Consider the following 9,913-nt stretch of genomic DNA (forward strand, 5'->3'; position numbering starts at 1 on the left):
TGTGTATGCCCAGCAGTGGGATTGCTGGGTCATATGGCAGTTCTATTTCCAGTTTTTTAAGAAATCTCCACACTGTTCTCCATAGTGGCTGTACTAGTTTGCATTCCCACCAACAGTGTAAGAGGGTTCCCTTTTCTCCACACCCTCTGCAGCATTTATTGCTTGTAGACATTTGGATAGCAGCCATCCTGACTGGCGTGTAATGGTACCTCATTGTGGTTTTGATTTGCATTTCTCTAATAATGAGTGATGTTGAGCATCTTTTCATGTGTTTGTTAGCCATCTGTATGTCTTCTTTGGAGAAATGTCTGTTTAGTTCTTTGGCACATTTTTTGATTGGGTCATTTATTTTTCTGGAATTGAGCTTCAGGAGTTGCTTGTATATTTTTGAGATTAATCCTTTGTCTGTTGCTTCATTTGCTCTTATTTTCTCCCAATCTGAGGGCTGTCTTTTCACCTTGCTTATAGTTTCGTTTGTTGTGCAAAATCTTTTAAGTTTCATTAGGTCCCATTTGTGTATTTTTGCTTTTATTTCCAATATTCTGGGAGGTGGGTCATAGAGGATCCTGCTGTTATTCATGTCGGAGAGTGTTTTGCCTGTGTTCTCCTCTAGGAGATTTATAGTTTCTGGTCTTACATTTAGATCTTTAATCTATTTTGAGTTTGTTTTTGTATATTGTGTTAAAAAGTGTTCTAGTTTCATTCTTTTACAAGTGGTTGACCAGTTTTCCCAGCACCACTTGTTAAAGAGGTTGTCTTTTTTCCATTGTATATCTTTGCCTCCTTTGTCAAAGATAAGGTGTCCATAGGTTCATAGATTTATCTCTGGGCTTTCTATTCTGTTCCATTGATCTATAGTTCTGTCTTTGTGCCAGTACCACACTGTCTTGATGACTGTGGCTTTGTAGTAGAGTCTGAAGTCAGGCAGGTTGATTCCACCAGTTCCATTTGTCTCTCTCAAGATTACTTTGGCTATTTGAGGTTTTTTGTACTTCCATACAAATTGTGAAATTATTTGTTCTAGTTTTGTGAAAAATACCGTTGGTAGCTTGATAGGGATTGCATTGAATCTATAGATTGCTTTGGGTAGTATAGCCATTTTGACAACATTGATTCTTCCAATCCATGAACACGGTATGTTTCTCCATCTGTTTGTGTCCTCTTTGATTTCTTTCATCAGTGTTTTATAGTTTTCTATGTATAGGTCTTTTATTTCTTTAAGTAGATATACTCCTAAGTATTTTATTCTTTTTGTTGCAATGGTGAATGGTATTGTTTCCTTAATTTCTGTTTCTGTTTTCTCATTGTTAGTGTATAGGAATGCAAGGGATTTCTGTGTGTTAATTTTATATCCTGCAACTTTTCTATATTCGTTGATTAGCTCTAGTAATTTTCTGGTAGACTCTTTAGGGTTTTCTATGTAGAGGATCATGTCATTTGCAAACAGCAAGAGTTTCACTTCTTCTTTTCCTATCTGGATTCCTTTTACTTCTTTTTCTGCTCTGATTGCTGTGGCCAAAACTTCCAAAACTATGTGGAATAATAGTGGTGAGAGTGGGCACCCTTGTCTTGTTCCTGATTTCAGGTGAAATGCTTTCAATTTTTCACCATTGAGGGTGATGCTTGCTGTGGGTTTGTCATATAAAGCTTTTATTATGTTGAGGTATTGAAACATACCATTTAAAATGCAGATATATGCACCTTTAAACCCTTTAAGGTTTACTTTATCCAATTCAACAGTATGTAAACTGTGAACTTCCAGATGTTCAAGCTGGAATTAGAAAAGTCAGAGGAATCAGAGATCAAATTGCCAACATCCATTGGATCATCGAGAAAGCAAGAGAGTTCCAGAATTATCTACTTCTGCTTTATTGACTATGCCAAAACCTTTGACTGTGTGGATCACAACAAACTGTGGAAAATTCTTAAAGAATGGGAATACCAGATCACCTGACCTGTCCCCTGAGAAATCTGTATGCAGGCCAAAAAGAAACAGTGAGAACTGGACATGGAACAACAGACTGGTCCAAATCGAGCAAGGAGTATGCCAATGTTGTTTATCGTCACCCTGCTTATTTAACTTAAATGCAGAATACATCATGCAAAATGCTGGGCTAGATGAAGCACAAGCTGGAATCAAGGTTGCAGGGAGAAATATCAATAACCTCAGATATACAGATGACACCACCCTTATGGCAGAAAGCGGAGAAGAACTAAAGAGCCCCTTGGTGAAAGTGAAAGAGGAGAGTGAAAAAGTTGGCTTAAAACTCAACATTTAGAAAATGAAGATCATGGCATCTGGTCCCATCACTTCATGGCAAAGAGATGGGGAAATAATGGAAACAGTGAGAGACTTTGATTTGGGGGGCTCCAAAATCACTGAAGTTGGTGATTGCAGCCATGAAATTAAGAGACACTTGCTCCTTGGAAGTAAAGTTATGACCAAGCTAGACAGCATATTAAAAAGCAGAGACATTACTTTGCCAACAAAGGTCCGTCTAGTCAAGGCTATGCTTTTTCTAGTAGTCATGTATGGATGTGAGAGTTTGACGTAAAAAAATGCTGAGCAGTGAATAATTGATGCTTTTGAGCTGTGATGTTCAAGAAAACTCTTGAGACTCCCTTAGCCTGCAAGGAGATCCAACCAGTCTATCCTAAAGGAAATCAGTCCTGAATATTCATTGGAAGAACTGATGCTGGCTGAAACCTCAATATTTGGGCCCTGATGAGAAGAACTGACTCATTTGAAAAGACCACTATGCTGGGAAGGATTGAAGGCAGGAGGAGAAGGGGATGACAGAGGTTGGGATGGTTGGATGGCATCACTGACTCTATGGACATCAGTTTGAGTAAGCTTCAGGAGTTGGTGATGGACAGGGAAGTCTATCATGGTGCAATACATTGGGTTGCAAGGAATCGGACAAAACATAAGACCACTAAAAGTTGTGAAGGCATATCCCTTATACTAGCTTCTTCCTTGTAAGAAACCATCACAGGAGGTAAAGATTGCTCATAGTGTTGAAAACATATTGATAATTATATAACTAATAAACAGTTCTCCTCCCATGGGTGTGACATCATCTGGGTAGTCATGTTATACTACATGGCAAGTGGATTTTTCAGGTCCATTAAGATTACTAATGAGTTGATTCAAGACATGGAATTTTCCCCAATTATCTGTTGGCCAAATGTAATTAGTTCAGTTCAGTTGCTCAGTCACATCCAAGTCCTTGTGGGCCGACGACTGCAGCATGCCAGGCTCCATGTCCAGCACCAACTGCCGGAGCTTGCTCAACTCATGTCCATCAAGTCGGTGATGCCATCTAAGCATCTCATCCTGTCGTCCCCTTCTCCTGCCTTCAATCCTTCACAGCATCAGGGGCTTTCCAATGAGTCCATTCTTTACATCAGGTGGCCAATGTATTGGTGCTTCAGCTTCATCATCAGGCCTTCCAGTCAGTATTCAGGACTGATTTCCATTAGGACTGACTGGTTTGATCTCCATGCAGTTCAAGGAATTCTCAAGAGTCTTCTCCAACACCACAGTTCAAAGGCATCAATTCTTCTGTGCTCTGCTTTTTTGTGGTCCAACTCTCACATCCATCCACCACTACAGGAAAAACCATAGCTTTGACTAGATGGACCTTTGTCAACAATGTAATAATGTCTCTGCTTTTTAGTATGCTATCTAAGTTGATCATACCTATTCTTCAAAGGAGCAAGCATCTTTTCATTTCATGGCTGCATGACCATCTGCAGTTATTTTGGAACCCAAGGAAATAAATTCTGTCACTGTTTCCATTGTTTCCCCATCTATTTTATGTGAAATAGTGGGACCACATGCCATGATCTTTGTGTTTCAAATCTTGAGTTTTAAGCCAGTTTTTTCACTCTCCTTTTTCACATTCATCCAGAGGTTCTGTAGTTACTCTTCACTTTCTGCCATAAGGGTGGTGTCATCTGCATATCTCGAGTTACTGGCAGTTCTCTTGGCAATCTTGATACCAGCTTGTGCTTCATCCAGCCTGGCATTTTGCATGACCTACTCTGCATATAATTTAAATAAGCAGGGTGACATTATACAGCCTTGATATACTCCTTTCCCAATTTGGAACCAGCCCATGCTTCCAGGTCCATTCTAACAGTTGCTTCTTGACTTCCATGCAGATTTCACAGGAGGCAGGTCAGGTGATCTAGTACTCTTATCTCTTGAATAATTTTCCATAGTTTATTGTGATCCACACAGTCACAGTCTTTGTTGTATTCAATAATGGATAAGTAGATGTTTTTCTAGAACTCTCTTACTTTTTTGATGATCCAGTGGAAATTGGTAATTTGATATCTGGCTCCTCAGCATTTTGTAAATCCAGCTTGTACATCAGGAAGTTCTTGGTCCACATACTGTTGAATCTTGGCTTGGAGAATTCTGATCATTACATTGCTAGCATGTGAGATTAGTGCAATCGTGTGGTAGTTTGAATACTCTTTGGCATTGCCTTTCTTTGGGATTGGAATGAAATCAGAACATTTCCAGTCCTGTGGCCACTGCTGAGTTTTCCAAACTTGCTGGCATATTGAGTGCAGCATATTCACAGAGTCATCTATTAGGACTTGAAATAGCTCATCTGGAATTCTATTACTTCCACTAGGTTTGTTCATCGAGATGCTTCCTAAGGGTCATTTGACTTCAGACTCCAGGATATCTGGATCTAGGTGAGTGTGAGTGATCACACCACTGTGGTTATCTGGGTCATAAGATTTTTAGGTATAGTCTTCTGTGTATTCTTGTCATCTCTTCTTAATATCTTCTGCTTCGGTTAGGTCTATACACTTTGTGTCCTTTTCTGTGGCCATCTCTGCATGAAATATTCCCATGGTATCTCCAATTTTCTTGAAGAGATATCTAGCCATTCTCATTCTATTGGTTTCCTTTATTTCTTTGCATTGATCGCTGAGGAAGGCTTTCATATCTCTCCTTGTTATTCCATGGAAGTCTGCATTCAGATGGGTATATCTGTCCTTATCTCCTTTTCCTTTATCATCTATTTTTCTCTCAGCTAATTGTAAGGCCTCCTCAGACAACCATTTTGACTTTTTGCATTTCATTTTCTTGGGCATGGTCTTGAACAGTGCCTCCTGTACAATGTCACCAACCTCCGTCCACAGTTCTTAAGGCACTCTGTCTATCAGATCTAATCACTTGAAACTCTTTGTAACTTCCACTGTATAATTGTAGTGGATTTCATTGAGGTCATACCTGAATGGTTAGTGGTTTTCCTTACTTTATTCAATTTCAGTCTGAATTTGGCAATAAGGAGTTCATGATCTGAGCCACAGTCAGCTCCTGGTCTTGTTTTTGCTGACTGTATAGAGCCTCCCCATCTTTGGCTGCAAAGAATATAATCAATCTGATTTTGGTGTTGAGCATCTGGTGATGTCCATCTGGTGTAGAGTTGTCTCTTGTGTTGTTGAAAGAGGGTGTTTGCTATGACCAGTGCGTTTTCTTGGCAAATCTCTGTTAGCCTTTGCCCTGCTTCATTTTGTACTCCAGGCCAAACTTGCCTGCTACTCCAGTATCTCTTGATTTCCTACTTCTGTATTCCAGTCCCCTATGATAAAAAGGACATCTTCGTTGGTGTTGGTTCTAGAACGTTTTGTAGGTCTTCATCGAACCATTCAACTTGAGCTTCTTCGGCATTGCTGGTTGGGACATCGACCTGGATTACTCTGATATTGAATGCTTTGCCTTGGAAATGAACAGAGATCATTCTGTCACTTTTGAGATTACAGCCAAACAGTGCACTTTGGACGCTTTTGTTAACTATGAGGGTTACTCCATTTCTTCTAAGGGATTTTTGCACAAAGTAGTACATATAATGGTCATCTGAATTAAATTCGCCTGTTCCAGCCCTTTTTAGTTCACTGATTCCTAAAATGTCAATGTTCACTCCCTCCCATATCCTATTTGACCAGTTCCAATGTTCCTTGATTCATGGATCTAACATTCCATGTTCCTATGCAATATTGTTCTTTGCATCAGACTTTACTTCCAATACCATTCACATCCACAACTGCGTGTTGTTTACTTTGGCACCTTCTCTTCGTTCTTTCTCGAGTTGTTTCTCCACTCTTTCTGGTAGCTGGAGAGCCTCATGTAAATCCGTGAAGTCTAATCACGCCCTCACACCATACACAAAAATAAACTCAACATGGCTCCAAGAGTTAAACAGAATATATGACACCATAAAACTGCTAGAAGAGAACATAGGCAACACTTTCTCTTGCATAAATTGCAGGATCACCCTTGGAAGTCCCAGGATCAAACAGACAGACTCTTACAGTTTCTATTACATTTAGGTTTGACTTCATAAAATACAACAGCCTGGGAGGTTTAAATATAGACAGCTTTCCCAGTTTTTCCCAGTTCTGGAGGCTAGAAGTACATGATCAAGTTGTCAGTGTATTGGCTTTTTGTGAAGCCTCCAACTTGCATTTCAGATTTTCTTTTAATTTTGCACTGATGCACTAGTTTCTAGTGGCATATTGTTTCCTCTCCAGGATGCTCCTGAATTAAGAACTTGATAAAATAATTGAGCCATCAGATCTACGTGATTTGATTTATAATTGTTTTCAAACCCTCACTCTTTTTCCTATTTATTTGTTCTGCACCCAATTCTTATCAAAGTGTTCAATAATAATAAAGTGTATTTCCTACAGAATTTCCATAATAAGTGGCATTGAATTATGAAAATGAGTCTAAATTGATATAAGTTGTGCCGGTGGTTCCTATCACGAGTTCTTGATGATGTTCCTCCTTTTCCTTTTGTCTCTTTGAATATACTTCCCAGGTATTTTGTCTCATTCCATTTCTTTACCAATACTATCATTGACGGTTCCATTCAATGGTTCAAGGTGAGGAAAGTACTAGTATTAGGGCAGAGACTCATCTCAGGCAAGTGAAGAATCCAGAGGGATGCACATGGTTTGTGTCAGTCCCTAATGTGTGTGATTTCAGCATTTCTTCCTCGTGAGACCACCACCTTCAGGGATCATGGAAAAGAAAATTCCTGTCAAGTACAACCAGTTGTCTCCTAAGGCTGCTAACTAGAAACTTGTAATTGTTTCCAGTAATTAACAACTGAGAAAAAAGTTTCCAGAAATGTTCTCAGCTCCCAAGCCTTTACTCCCATCGCTGCTGCAGGTGAAATGGTAATGCAGTTTTGACGGGAGGGGAGGGGAGGACAGCGTCTCATACCCATTTATCAGGATCTGGCTGCCTCCCTCCCACACACATACTGGGTATAATGACCATCCCACCGAGCCCTTGTCTGGGCAGCTGGAAGGTATGTTCGTTGTACTTTCGTCTGAGCAGCAGAGTCTGTGAGAGAAAGGCAGATCAAGATTCTGGGTAAGTGATCACATCAGAAACTGACAGCAACACCAATTTGTTGAAATTCTAACAAATCTAGCATGTCAGTGTATGAGAGACACAAGAATCCGTGCTTTACAAGTGCCAAATTTTGCCTCTGTGTCTTGTATGTTAATGTCAACTGAAAACATTAATTCATTGCTAATATATTCACTGAGCTCAGACAATAACATACTGATTCAGCGTATGAATGGACAATAATAATTTTTTTTTGTCTTAAACTGTTTTATCACATGCTAGTGTTTTATGCCCTAAGGTTTATTGCTTACATATGATTATTCAAACATTTCTATAATACATGTTATTTATTTGTGTCTCTGTCACGGGAAAAAAGAGTCTTTCTGTTGCCATCCTCACAGTGAGACATTCTCATCTTCATGACATTGCCTTGTCCTGAGGCAGGCTCCTGATCTATTCTACTGCCAGCAGTGTTATTCATTTGTTAAGATGCTAAGACTTAATTCATAATATGTGGTACTATAGAATAAAGCTTTATAAATACATGGAAACATGTTATATGAAAATTAAAAGATACCACAGGTCTACAAACAGAAAAGCTGTGAAATTAAAATCCAATATAGATCTGGTTTATTATATGCCTGCAACTAACTAGCTGTTTGGCATGGCTGGTGATCAGTGCACTCTCATTTTTTGCTTTTGGCTGTGCATCAAAGTTCATCAGATCTTAGATCCTGGACCAGGGATTGAACTTGGACTCTCTGCAGTGGAAGGCAGGGTCTTAATCATTTAAGCACATGGGGGGTTCCTCAAACCACTGTCTTGAGTATCCCAATGGGATTCAGTTCTCACTCTGCACTAAGAAGCAGGTTTGGCAAATACTTAACCTGTCTGCGGTTAGGTTACACTCCTCTGTATAACTAAGGTCCCTTCAGTTCCTGCCTAATAAATTTGTGAAGAATAAAGAAGTGATCACATGAGTATCTTCAGTGATTAATTTTACATATTATTTCTCTTTAAATGTTATACATGAAACCCTTTAAAAGTGCTGGTAAAAGAAAAGCAAGAAGCAAATATTTCCAAGTGGGAACTATTATTAAGGGGAGAATATTGGATTTCAGTTGACATGATGCACGTAACCCATGCCTCATATTCCCACGCAGGACATTCTAACTCAAAAGTACCAGTGACTGTGAACTGAAAGATGGCCAGCAGCTTTTTCATGATAGGCATGATCATCTTAACACAGACCGTGGTTGGAATTCTGGGGAATTTCTCACTCCTTTGCAGTTATATCATCCTTCACTTCATGGGTTACAGGTTAAGGTCCACAGATTTGATCCTTAAGCACCTGATTGTGGCCAACTCCTTGGTCCTCTGTAAAGGGGTCCCCTAGACAATGGCAGTCTTTGGGTGGAAGCATATCTGCAGTGATTTTGGCTGCAAACTTTTCTTCTTTCTGCACAGAGTGGGGAGGGGAGTGTCCATCAGTAGCATCTGCCTCTTGAGTGTCTTTCAGGTGATCACGATCAGTCCCTGGAACTCCAGGTGGGCAGTGCTGAAAGTAACAGCTCCCAAGTACGTGGTTCTCTCTATTTTCCTGTGTTGGATCCTGCAAATGCTGGTAAATGTCATTTTTCCTTTCCATATGACTGGCAAATGGAGTGACAAAAACATCACAGAGGAAAGAGATTTTGGCTACTGTTCTATTGTTACTGACAAAACTGGAGACGCCTTGTCTGCAGCATTGCTATTATTCCCTGATGTTTTATGTTTGGGGCTCACGCTCTGGGCCAGCAGCTCCATGGTTCTCATCCTGTACAGACATAAGCAGCAGGTCCAGCACATTTGTAGAACTGATGCCTCCTCCAGGTCCTCCCCTGAGTCCAGAGCTACTAAATCCATCCTTCTCCTCGGGAGCACCTTTGTCTGTTTTTATATTCTTTCCACCATCTTTCAAGTTCTTTTTGGTCTTTTTGATCAGCCCAGCCGGTTGCTTGTGGACATCACTATAATCACAGCAGCGTGCTTCCCAACTGTCAGACCTTTTCTGCTCATGAGCCATAACTCCAGTGTACACAGGCTCTATTTTGCCGGGATAAGAAATGCGAAATCCTGTACTATTACAAGAAAAGTATGAATTCTATTTATTTCTCTAATGATTGGTTGCCATTTTATTTATTCACCCTCAGAATCCTAATTTAAATTTTGGATCTCAAAATAATCTTATACCAGACATGCCAAGTATCCTCTTCAATATAAAGACCAATTGATATATATTGTCATGAAATATGAATATATCAGTGAAGCTTTATTGTAGAAATGGAGTTCAGGTTTATGCAATAAACAACAGGTCTTGAAATAATCTGCACATTATGAAGTGTTCAAATATGTTACTTTTAGTCTAACCAAACAAATATCCCAGAAATGAAGTAGGTATGGAATTATAGATTAAAGTATATATGAAAATGGATCAATGTGTACAGTAGCCAGAAATAAAATTGAAGAAATTAATGTCCTTACAGA

The 9,913-nt window shown here is 39.5% G+C and overlaps 1 pseudogene; it reads left to right on the forward strand.

Annotated features, from left to right (window-relative positions):
* Positions 1–8,591: 8,591 nt before the first annotated feature.
* Positions 8,592–9,527, forward strand: LOC122692822 (annotated as a pseudogene).
* The last annotated feature ends 386 nt before the right edge of the window (positions 9,528–9,913 follow it).

The sequence above is a fragment of the Cervus elaphus genome, chromosome 4 (assembly GCF_910594005.1).
Source record: "Cervus elaphus chromosome 4, mCerEla1.1, whole genome shotgun sequence".
NCBI classification, from domain to species: domain Eukaryota; kingdom Metazoa; phylum Chordata; class Mammalia; order Artiodactyla; family Cervidae; genus Cervus; species Cervus elaphus.